Source organism: Benincasa hispida, chromosome 1 (genome assembly GCF_027475165.1).
Source record: "Benincasa hispida cultivar pf3 chromosome 1, pf3_genome.v1.1, whole genome shotgun sequence".
Taxonomy (NCBI): Eukaryota; Viridiplantae; Streptophyta; class Magnoliopsida; order Cucurbitales; family Cucurbitaceae; genus Benincasa; species Benincasa hispida.
This window is the reverse complement of record NC_143478.1, coordinates 84,078,523-84,086,924: the sequence shown is the minus strand read 5'-3', so window position 1 is coordinate 84,086,924 and position 8,402 is coordinate 84,078,523. Positions and strand designations below refer to the sequence as shown.

Here is an 8,402-nt window from a genome sequence, read left to right as displayed (position 1 = left end):
TCAATTCCTGCATTAGACTCACCTGCTGCTCAAACAAGATTAGCAGTTCGTAGGCAAGCAATAACTTCTAAAGAATAAGAGGCCCTACAAAGATGAAGACAATAGTTAAGAACCCCCAAATGAAACAACAATTCTGCCAAAAAGAATAAGAGGCCCTACAAAGATGAAGACAATAGTTGTTAATAAACAATCTAGAGTGAATCTTGTTTTCAATAGTATGAACAATCCATTGGGGATGAATCAGTAATATTAGCTTCTTTTCTTGGTCCACTAGTGAGAGAGGTTGTACCAATGAATTTAGAGAATTGGAAAAAATTACCTACAAGGTTGAAAATTGTGTTATGGAAGTCTATCCAAGTATAAAGTTACTTTATTTCATTTACATAGTTTAAATTGAAGGCACATATTATTTTCTCCGATAATAACTATTTTATACTTTAGTCAAGATACAATGTAGATGACATAGTTTGATAGTTTGTAAGCATTGACTTTGTTGGGATGTTATGCTTATAGGGTATGTGAAATTTGGTTGAAGATGATATCATCAGACTTACTATGTTTTTTTTCTTAAAATTTTGTTAATAAGAACCGACCTTGTTCGAACAAGAGTTTGTGGACTTTTGTTGAAGAATGACTTGACTAAATTGTACTATGTTTTTTTCCTTAGGGGGAGGGCTTGAAAAAGTTTGTAAGCATTGACTTTGTTGGGATATTGTGCTTATAGATTATGTGAAATTTGGTTGAAAATGATATCATTAGACTTACTATGTTCTTTTTCTTAAAATGTTGTTAATAAGAACTGACTTTGTTGGGATACTTAGCTTATAGAGTTTGTGGACTTTTGTTGAAAAATGACTTGATTAAATTGTACTATGTTTTTTTTCTAGGGGTGGGGGAGGGGAAAGGCTTGAAAAAGTTTGTAAGCATTGACTTTGTTGGGATATTATGCTTATAGAGTACGTGAAATTTGGTTGAAAACGATATCATTATCATTATATTATACTATGTTCTTTTTCTTAAAGTGTGGTTAATTAAGAATTGACTTTGTTAGGATAGTTAGCTTATAGAGTTTTATGGGATTTTTTTGAAGAATAACTTGATTGATTTGTACTATGTTGTTTTTTTGGGGGGTGGGGGTTGGGGACGTGAAAGGGTTTATAAGTATTGACTTTATAACAATTGACTTTGTTGGTATAATTAGCTTATAACTATGTTTACTAAGTTTAAATCTTGGAAGAGTTGTCCTTGTGAATCTGTTGCTAAAGGATAGGCAGAAATGTGGGATTTGTATTATGTAATTTTGCACATACTTGTTGCTAAGAGCGCATTGACAAACTAAGGCCGAGACGATAACTTTAACAAATAACGTGGTTGATGATGCTTTGAGTAAAGTTCTTGGCCCTAATTGTGGGCATGTAAGAGGACTTGAGTTTAGTGTGACTCCTTCAAAACTATCTATCTTGTCTCAACAAGATAACAAATACAAGGATCTTAAAAAAGAATATTTACAGATGAAGAAGGAAATGATAGAAATGAAATTAATGAAAGATGAAATGATAGAAATGAAAGCAATTATGTCATGTTTAATAAAGAAACAGGTAATCTTTTTTCGTTGAGCAATTTACATTTATTTTGTTCTATTATTAGTTAACTTCACTTTTTTTTTTTGTTTCCTATAAAATTATCATAGGTTGAACCTGAAGGAACTCGATATGAAAGAGATCCATGAGTGGAAGCGGATCGTCCAAATTCTATTTAAATTGAAAATACATACATTTACAGTAAACTTACAGATTATGCATTCTAAGTAAAATTATAGCATGCTTTTAAACAACAAAAAGGGTTCAAGTGATTATACCTTTGAAGAACACTTCTTCTCATACAACCCTCGAACAGTCACAAACTCCTGGAACAGCAACAAAAATGAACCAAAAGGTTGAAGACACTACCACTTGGTATCCTCGGTATTCTCAGGGAGAGAACCCAGGAGTGGTGGGCTCTGACTATTTTGATGAGGAGGGAGTTTATGAGTTTAGAGGAGGAAGACGATTGAGGAAGAAGCACTATCATATAGCAAGATCTCAATGGTGTAGTGTATCAATGCCTATCATATATACTCTCTTTTTTGTGTAGTCTTGTTATAGAAAAAATAAAATCTTATTTTATTTATCCCGTTTGCCATAAAAAATACTCAAACACCCACTAAGGTGATTGGAGAGGGAAAAAATGGTTATTATTCAAAATAATAAATAATATAAATAAATATGATAACCAACTTATCATATTATATTTATAATCTATAGTTTTAATATTGCATCATATACAATATAAACTATAGTTCTTTTTCTCTATTTTATGGCATTTAATATTTAAAACATATTTATATTAAATTTAACAATTATTTGAATCTCATTCAAATATTTCTTTCCTCCAATTAAACTATAATGTAACAAATACATTATAATAATTATATCATATATAATTGAATCAATTTAATTATATCATATATAATTAAATTTCCTCTTATTAATTTGAACAATTCAAATTAACCCAAAAACTTATTCTCAACTAAATCTTTATGAGCTACCAAGGGGACCTTATGGACCTGTAGCTTGAAGCTCCACCAGTATGTGAATAAGTAATTAAACTCTTTAATTACATTATCCACCATCCGTTAACTATCGAGCACTCCACTAAAGATCGATAGTTGCACTCTTCGCACTACAAATATATTTCTATGTCCATTGGATATAACCAATCAATAGTACGATGACCCTTCACAAATTGCTCTTAAGTACAACTAGGCCAAATTACCGTTTTTCTCTTGTAGTTACCTTTAACTCCTTAAGTACCATTGATCCCTCTAATGAACAATAAATCATAGTCCTACTATGACTATATCCCTCTTGGGCCAAGAGAGAGTGTGGCGCTACATTGTTCAAGACCCGGAATCAGACCTTAAGGGAGAAATTTATCTACTTACTTTGCTTCAGGGAAGGAGTGAATTCCATCTTGTGTAGCTGAGTTTCCAGCTCCCCAATCAGACGAATCTCCAAAATGGTAGGCTTGTTGAGTGGGCGATCTGGCCACGCTCACCTATAAAAATTAAAGGATCGCCCTCATAGGCAGGAGTTCACAACTCACTCAGGATTAAGGTCATGTTACCTATGATCATCCTAGTGAAATGAAAGTCTCTATTATGAACGGTGTTATATAATGAGACTAAACATTTCGTGGTCCGATCTTATACAAATTCCTTTGTATAGAATATCCCAGCTCGCATATCTAATACATGAATGATCAGGATCAGATCATTTGTAGCACTTTATAGCATTTGTAACACTTACAAAGCGGGTCATACTCGTAGTGTTACCAGGATAAGGTACCCAGCCTTATCCATATACTACAGACCATTTAGATTATCACTTAAACATGATCCACCTGTATGTCTCCACATACATATTTAAGTTACAATGATAACCTTGGATGTTATTTTATTGGTTTGTGGTTAATTCAACTAAAATATCACATATTTCATAGATGAGGTGAATAAAATATCAAATCTTATTAATCACATATAAGTTTGTTCATACAAGGTTCACAAACTATAGGACCCTATGAGATTTAAGGCATCAACCCCAACAGAATCAAGTGAGGATCTTTCAAATGCTACTATAAACATACCTAAGCCAATAAACATTCCTTCAACTTTTTCAATATCTTCTCCATCGGTAAATTTATTTGTAATATGGTTCAAGTTATCCTTAATTTCATTATTATCTAATTCTAATATCTCATATTTTTCTTTTGATAGAGTATCAATAAGAATAGTCAAATTAAGTGCAAGTTATTAGATTGGTTCAGCTTGAGAGAGATTGCTGCAAAAGAACGATGATCTTCTAGTGATCCAACTGCTCTTGTTTATCACATTCCTATTAGTCCACATGCAGTTAAAGTATGGGTTGATGTATCAAAGAAACCCAACGCATATTTGTGGAGGCCTACATCAGAAATGACGTGTATTGAAGAAGCTTTGGGTAGTACAGTAGCATGGCCATTTGATAAAGTGGCCATTGGTATGTTATTTTCTAAGCTTATTTATCTATATATATTAAAAATTTTCTATATTTGCTTAATATTCACTATTGTTGGTTTTTACAAAATCATATATTGATATATATATAATAAATTTATGTAGATGAATGAAATGATGCCATTTGTTTGTTTTTTCAACGAGTATTTGCTTAAAACCTAATGTAGGTTAATGTATTTTTGTTTTCAACAATGCGTTAGTATTTCCATTTAAAGCCTTTAATTTGACCGATTACATACAGTGGAAAGAGTCTTATAAAACGTATTTTGTGGTAAATGACCTCAAATTTGTCATGGTTGAGGAATGTCCTCAAGTCCTGACCCTTAATGCACCATGAAGTGTTCGCAATGCATATGAGGTGTGGATAAAGGCTAATTTATTAGCCCGACTTCACATTTTGGCTAGCATACCTGATGTTTTGGCTAAAAAGGTTGAAAACATGGTCATTGCACACGATATCATGGACTCGTTGCAAGATTTGTTTGAACGTCGGTTCTTAATTTTCGAGCATAGAGGGATGGATGACAAAACCAGTAGTGTCAGTTCTCAAGTTAAACTTCAGAAAGAGGAAGCAATTGTTGCTGACTCTGTTCAGGTTCATGGAAGAGAAGTGTTCTCTGAAATGAAACTTGGAGCTTATTTAGGTTCTGATACAGATCCCACTACTCTCCAAAAGAGGAGGATGTCCAAAGACAATAAATATGATTTATTGGTCTTAGAGACGTGTTTGGTAGAGAATGATGATTCTTCCTGGATCCTAGATTCGGGTGCTACCAATCATGTCAGATCCTCTTATCAAGGATTCAGTTCCTGGCAAACGTCGCCACAGGGAGAGATGACTCTTCGAGTCGATACTAGTGAGGTTGTTTCAGCTGTTGTTGTAGGTAGGCTAAAGTTGTTTTTGGACGAGAAACGTTATCTATTACTGGATAATGTTTTCGTAGTTCCTCATATCAAGAGGAATTTAATCTCGGTTTCTTGTCTCATTGAACAAGGGTATACCATCTCTTTTTCTGAGAATAAAGTGTTTATTTTCAAGAATGGAATGGAGATTGGTTTTGGTTCAATGGAAAGTAACTTATATGTTCTAAGGTCGTTAGTCATAAAAGCCTTGTTTAACACTGAAGTGTTCAATACAGCGACAACAACTAAAAGACCAAAGGTTTCTCCTAAGGAAAACGCCTATCTTTGGCATTTAAAGTTAGGTCATATCAACCTCAATAGGATCGAGCAGTTGGTAAAAAGTGGACTTCTAAAGAATTTAGAAGAAAACTCCTTGCCGGTGTGTGAATCATGCCTTGAAGACAAGATGACCAAACAACCTTTTTACTGGAAAAGGTTATAGAGCCAAGAAATCCTTAGAGCTTGTACATTCTGACCTCTGTGATCCGATGAGTGTTAGAGCTTGAAGTGGGCATCAATATTTCATCTCTTTCATATATGATTATTCAAGGTACGGGTATCTCTACCTAATACAACATAAGTCTGAAGCCCTTGATAAGTTTAAGGAGTATAAGGCTAAAGTTGAAAACTTTTTAGGTAAGAAGATAAAAAACACTACGATTTGGTCATGGTGGAGAGTATATAGACCTCCAATTCCAGAACTATATGATGGAACATGGGACTGCATCCAAACTCTCGGCCCTAGGTCCATCTCAGCAGAATGGTGTATCGGAAAAGAGAAATAGAACCTTGTTGGACATGATTCGGTCTATGATGAGTTATGCTCATCTTCCAGACTTGGTTTGGGGTTTTGCAGTGGAGACTACATGTTATATTTCAAACAACTTTCCCTCGAAAAGTGTTTCTGAAACACCTTTTGAGTTGTGGAGAGGCCGTAAAGGTAGTTCATGCCATTTCGGGATTTAAGGGTGTCCAGCCCATGTGCTTGTGACTAACCCGAAAAAGTTGGAACCATGTTCGAAATTTTACCTCTTTGTAGGCTACCTCAGGGAAACGAGGGGTGGATACTTCTATGATCCGATTGAGAACAAAGTGTTTATTTCTACAAATGGTCTTCTTGGAAGAAGACCACATCTAGGATCATAAGCCACAAAGTAAGCTTGTTTTACATGAGATTTCTAGTGAGACTGAGACTACTGAGGGCTGAACAAGAGTTTTTTAACAGACTGACAGATTAACAAGAGTTGTTGAGGTCGATATGTCTAGTCAACCAGCTCAAGAGTTGAGACTGCCTCGACATAGTGGGAGGGTTATGAACCCACCAGATCGCTATATGGGTTTAACTGAAGCCCAGAACATCATTTCTAATGATGGGGTCGAGGATCCATTGTCTTTTAAGAAATCAATAGAGGATGTTAACAAAGATGAATGGATTAAATCCATGAACTAAGAGATGGAGTCTATGTACTTCGATAACGTCTGGGAGCTTGTGGATCTGCCTGATGGGGTAAGACCTATAGTGTGTAAGTGGATCTATAAGCGAAAGAGATGTGTAGATGGAAAGGCGCAAACCTTTAAGGCTAGACTGGTGACAAAGGGTTATACCCAGGTTGAGAGAGTTGACTATGAAGAAACTTTCTCACCTATTGTCATGCTTAAGTCTATCAGGATACTCATGTCCATCGCCACATTTTATGATTATGAGATCTGGCAAATGGATGTCAAGACTGCCTTTCTTAATGGTAATCTTAAGGAGACCATCTACATGACTCAACCAGAAGGATTCATAGTTTCAGATCAAGAGCAAAAAGTTTGCAAGCTTAATAGGTCCATTTATGGGTTGAAACAAGCGTCTTGATCATGGAACATTAGATTTGACACTGCAGTCAAGTCGTTTGGCTTTGATCAGAACGTTGATGAGCCTTGTGTTTACAAGAAGATCATCAACAACTCAGTAGCTTTCCTGGTACTGTATGTGGATGATATCCTACTCACTAAGAATGATGTAGGGTATCTGACTGACATTAAAAAGTGGCTAGCTGCCCAGTTCCAAATGAAAGTTTTGGGTGAGGCACAGTATGTTCTAGGGATTCAGATCATTCAGGATCGTAAGAACAAGAGGTTAGCCTTGTCTCAGGTATCATACATCGATCAAATATTGATCAGGTACAGGATGCAGGATTCCAAGAGGGGTTTGTTACCCTTCAGGCATGGAATCGTTTTGTCTAAGGATCAACTAAGACACCTCTAGAAGTTTAGGAGATGAGATGGATTCCCTATGCTTCAGCTATAGGAAGCTTAATGTATGCAATGTTGTGTACCAAACCCGACATTTGATATGCAGTAGGGATTGTCAATCGGTATCAGTCCAATCCAAGATTTGATCTGTAACATCCACACCTTTTTATTTATTTATTATTAATGTTAAACTTTTCCCTTTTCAGTAATTGTCCTTAGTTGAAGGACATGTTTGGAATTCTGAATTTAAAGTATAAATGCGAGAATTTAAGTGTTGTCGTGGAATTTATTCAAAAATTATTCAATTTGAAAAGTTATGGCAGGAATTAATTATTTTTGGAAAAGGGGAAGGAATTAAATAGTATAAAGTGGGTTAAGGAAAGGATCTAATTAGAGTTATACTATTTTCCTTTTATTATTATTATTATTACTATTATTATTAGTATATTTTTTAAAATAAAAAGAACCCCCCTCACCTTCTCCCTCACTCACGCGAGCCCCTCCCCCCCCCCCCTTCATTTTCTTCTTCCTTGTCGCACACCCAGCCGCCACAACCCCAGTCGCCGTGCACCTCCAACCGACCACCGTTCGTCGACCTTGAAGCGCCGCACGTCCGCTTTCAACCAGTCGCACCACTGGATCCAGCCCCCGCGTGCTACCAGTCGCCCAGCCATCGACCTCCCTCCAACTATGTTGCTCGCCATTCGTGGGTTTCGGCCGACCAGATCCCGCCAGTCAGACCACACCACTACCGGTCACCGTCATCCCCGCCGCGTCGGGTTCGCTTTGGTCTTTGTCAGAATCTTGGATTAAGGGTAAGTGTAAATTGTTTTGATTGGATTCCTTGAGGATTTTGAGCAGTCACTAGAGCTTGGCCTTGAATTGTTGGTACACGTCATGTTTTGGATGTAGGGAAAAATTTTAGGTTGCTAAAGTTGTCATCCAGCCGAGTAAAGGGGTAGTCGACGAATCTTGGTGAAGAGTAAGGCTCTAAACTTATGTGGGTTGTTAAGCATGTTGTATGTTTATGAATTTCTCGATTTAAGTTTGACTGAACCATGGACTGCGGCCTAAAATAATTTGCCATGATGTTGGGTGTTAGGTTTGGATCTTGAGGTGTCCTGGTGTCTTTGTTTTGGGTGATTTAAGTTTGATCCTGTGGGCTTTC

The 8,402-nt window shown here is 36.2% G+C and overlaps 1 pseudogene; it reads left to right on the top strand.

Annotated features, from left to right (window-relative positions):
- Nucleotides 1-1,442: 1,442 nt before the first annotated feature.
- Nucleotides 1,443-4,174, top strand: LOC150038784 (uncharacterized; annotated as a pseudogene).
- The last annotated feature ends 4,228 nt before the right edge of the window (nucleotides 4,175-8,402 follow it).